Below are 4,105 nucleotides of genomic sequence, written 5' to 3' on the forward strand. Positions count from 1 at the left end.
AACTCTGTTTGCATTATTTCCTCTCATGAGCTGAGCTTTAGAAGAGACTGAATCACGTCTGAACCAGTTATACTTCCAGCCAGCAGAGCCCTCCACAGAGCAGCTCAGTGTCACACTGCCCCCTGCTGGTATGACTGAACTGTGTGCTGTCAGTGTGGCTCTGGGTTTACTTGCTGTTGAAGAAACAAAACCATCAAATCATTAAATCATCATTAAGAGCAAATTTCAGTACTGATCACATTTTAAACATTCATGGAGTAATGTATCTATGAACACAAAGATTAATTGCACATTAGCCTGTAACTGAAGATTTCACTGATTTATCATTCTCTTATCAAACTTGCTGATATTTTAAGAGCCTCCATGGTGTCTCTCCTTTCTGTTTGCACAGTGAGAAAAACTGTTGTCCTGAGCTGCCTGCAGACAGCTGGATCATTGTTGGAGTTTTCCTGTTAAGACAGATGTAAACATGAAAACATGAAATGTCAGCATGAATCATGGTCCAACTCACATGAAACTGTCAGTGTGAAGGCATCACTCCATCCTGTTAAGAGATAGTCACTGCTACCCCGACATCTGTAGTCTCCACTGTGGGACACTGAAACTCTGCTGATCCTGTATTCACTGGATGTTGGAGGGCTGTTTGTGTTGGGTGCTGTCCATTCATATTTCCACACCTTTCCTTCACCTCCCTGAATCTCACATCTGAGAGTGATTGTCTCACCAGTGAATATCTGAGACCAGCTGTGCTGCAGTTTCACTGTAATGCTGTTACGAACTGGGAAAGAAAAACATATCTGTTTCCAGCAGCAGCTTTTTATCATAATTATGTGAATGACTTGTTGTGCAGCAATCTTTAAAATTAACTCATATATTGATTTTAGGATTCATTCAGTGTGCAGATTCTCATCTGTTAACTACTTTAAGATTTTGATAAGCTGTGTTTGTTCCTCTGCAAGCTGATTAAAAATTTAAAAGATGAATGGTTTCCATAAAACATATTATTATATTATTGTAGGTAAGTTAAAATAACATACAGTGATCCAGAATGAATATGTTATTTTTGTTTCATTGTATTTTTATTTACTTTTCTGTTCAGATCAATAAATATATTGTTATACATTGTTAATTCACTGATTACACTGCATGAATTATGATTTAATGTTTTTCAGTAACAACTAAAGGTGTATACATTTTTCTACACACATAAAAAATGTGTAAAAACATCCTGAGCAAGAAGCAGACAGAAAACTGAATTCTTCTATCTGTGCCTGTACAGACACAGTTTCAAACTGATTTCTTAAAGACTTTGTTGTTTTATTCCAAATGAAATGTTTAAACTAACCAGTTTCCTGAATGGTGACTGAGTCACTTTCTGTTATGGTGACATTTTTCCCTTCAGCTTTACAGGTGTAATTTCCTCCTTTAGAGACAGATATCACTCTGCCTGATTCATGAGTTATTATGGACTTCTCTTCAGATGAAGTTTGTCTGAACCATTCATATTTTAATTTAGCAGACTCCTTCACATCACAGGTCAGTGTCACACTGTCCCCTGCTGGTATGTTTGTGCTGTCTGCTGTCAAAGTGACCTTCTCTCCAAGTTCTGAAAGTTAGAAATACAACAAAACAAGATCATTATTCACATTTTATATCAAACAGGCTGTGAAAATAATGTTGCATCACTTTTTCAGTGTCAGTGATGGTCTGGGGAGGCATATCCATGGAGGGACACACAGAACTCTACAGGCCAGGCAACACCACCCTGACTCCCATAAGGTACTACGAAGAAATGCTTGGACCCATTGTAGAACCCTGTGCTGGAGTCCTGGGTTCCACCTGGTTCACGACAATGCTCAACCTCCTGTGATGAGACTATGCAGGCAGTTCCTGGAGGGTGAAGGAATTGATTCCATTGATTTCCCACCAATCATTGGAATCCTCTGCTTAACACCTCTGGGATATTATGCTTCCATCCATCAGACACCAAATATCATGCCACACTGTCCAGGAGCTCAGCATTAGAGCCAGCTTTGGGACTGTAGTCCCGCGGGATGCAAAGCAATTCTTTTGGGAGCAGGCAGTTTTAAGATTGCTGTGGCTAAAAATAGACAGCAGGTCCCCAGAGCCATCATATTACACTACAATGTTCAGAGGGTTGAATATATTTCCTTGAAATGTGTTAGATTCTTCTTCTGTTTTTAAGCTGCTCTTGTTCATAATAATATGATATTTGCACATTTGATCTTTGAAAATCTTTTCAATAACTGCACTGATATTTGTACATCTGAATCATTTTTGACCTCAGTTTCCAAGTGTATTTTTGATTCGAACCTGAGAGATTTTTGTTGAATTTGGGTTTAATTCTGTTCTTGTTCTATTGAAACAACACATTCAATTTAAACTTATTTCATCATACAGTATTGATAGTCTTCAGTCATGTGACTGACTCGCTACCCTCGTGGGCAAAACAGGATGTCCAATAGTGGACAGTCAGTAATACTGCTGGGAAAAAGTAGTCAAGACTATTTGGATCATCTATCCACAGAAGAAAGATGAAGATATGAAGAGAAACTGAATTTCTGGGTCTTGTGATGCATATTCTGCTCTTGCAGCTTTATTTAAATCCCTGGAAGTGTTTAAGTCTTTGCCAGAGAATTGTATTCATCCTTGCAATTCACAGATTCCAAGAGTATTTATTCCTATTATTGTCTGTATGTATAGTTTTTTTTGTGTGTTTTGTTTATATATATATATATATATATTTTTTTTTTTTTTTTTTTAAATTTTTTTTTTTTTTTTACACCTTTGAGTCTTTCAGTTAATACAACAAAGGTACATTGTGATAGTCTGTACCCCAATACATCAAACAGGTGAGGCAATATATCTGTTCTACTTTTGGCATCAGTGGTACTGGATTACTAATTCAGTTTGTAAAAATGATGAAATAAGTGCACAGAAAGAAACATCTGTATCAGTAAATCACACTCTGCCTCTCACCTGGTAGTTTTAAAACTGAAATTTATTAAATTTAATTTCAAATGTATCGTATAAAATTGTTAGATCAGCTCCCTCAACCTCATCCTCCAGTAATTCCCTCTTCCACTTTTCACTTTCTGTTATGATCCAGTACAGCTGAAGCTTCACGTATGCTGGGAGCACTGCAGCTCCAGCCTTAAATACTGGGCACCTAAATCCCCAAACTGCCACATCAAATACTCAGTTAAATTGTACTCACTCCGGTTCTTACTGACCCCATCTCTGTTTTCTCTTAGACTCTCATCTATCCTGACCACTTGGCCTCACTCAGCTGGTTCACTTCTCCCTTCTACTTCCTGTTGGTAACCCCGAATTTATTCTAACGCACCCACTTCCTGGCTTTCCTCATCAAACCAGAAAGACACAGAGAGCCAGGGGCTTTCTCTCCATGGATAACCAGCCCCCCACATTTCTTACAGTGACCTGTTTGGTATCTATAGAAATATACTACCTGATAATTTATACTGTTAATGTAAAAAAAAGAGGAACAAAAGAAAAAAAACACATCTTACCTTCAGCATTTCCATAGAAGAATGAACTGAGCACTAAAATCAAGATTGAAACATCATCAAAGTGACAGAAAATCATCTCATTATGAACTAAAACATTTATAAAAAGGTGAAGATTACACTGTGTGCTCATTCTCTAATTTATGTGCTTATAGACTTTAAACTGATATAAGACAATTGAACACAATGTAGCGCCAATCAAATTCTTAGACAAACTTGTTCTCCCTTCAAAAACTCTCAAGTTACACAATGAAAAACTGTTTTCTTTATTCAGTGTCATATAAACAGAGAAAATCAGTTTTGTACTTACAGAATAGCCCCGGTACACAGAGCAAAGAGTACTTCATCCTCACATCCAGCTCTGCTGCACTCTGATCCACAGCTAATCTTTAAGTGTTTTCGTTTCCAAAAATAAATAAGTAGAAGAAAGAGCCGCTGTTTTCCTCGTATAGATAAGAATGTAACTTCTTCTTCTCAGTGGCCTCCATTCTTCCTTCCCCTTTAAACTGAGCTTAAACATCTGCTGTATACTGGAAAAGCTCCAAATCTCACCAAGT

The 4,105-nt window shown here is 37.4% G+C and overlaps 1 long non-coding RNA gene across 1 annotated transcript; it reads right to left on the reverse strand.

Moving 5' to 3' along the window:
• Positions 1-520: 520 nt before the first annotated feature.
• Positions 521-3,897, reverse strand: LOC143414773 (uncharacterized). Its single transcript, XR_013095460.1, has 4 exons — positions 3,859-3,897; positions 3,552-3,584; positions 1,346-1,606; positions 521-778 (listed from the first exon to the last, which is right to left on the reverse strand). It is a non-coding gene; the product is annotated as an uncharacterized LOC143414773 (long non-coding RNA).
• Positions 3,898-4,105: the final 208 nt, after the last annotated feature.

The sequence above is a fragment of the Maylandia zebra genome, linkage group LG3 (genome assembly GCF_041146795.1).
Source record: "Maylandia zebra isolate NMK-2024a linkage group LG3, Mzebra_GT3a, whole genome shotgun sequence".
NCBI classification, from domain to species: Eukaryota; Metazoa; Chordata; class Actinopteri; order Cichliformes; family Cichlidae; genus Maylandia; species Maylandia zebra.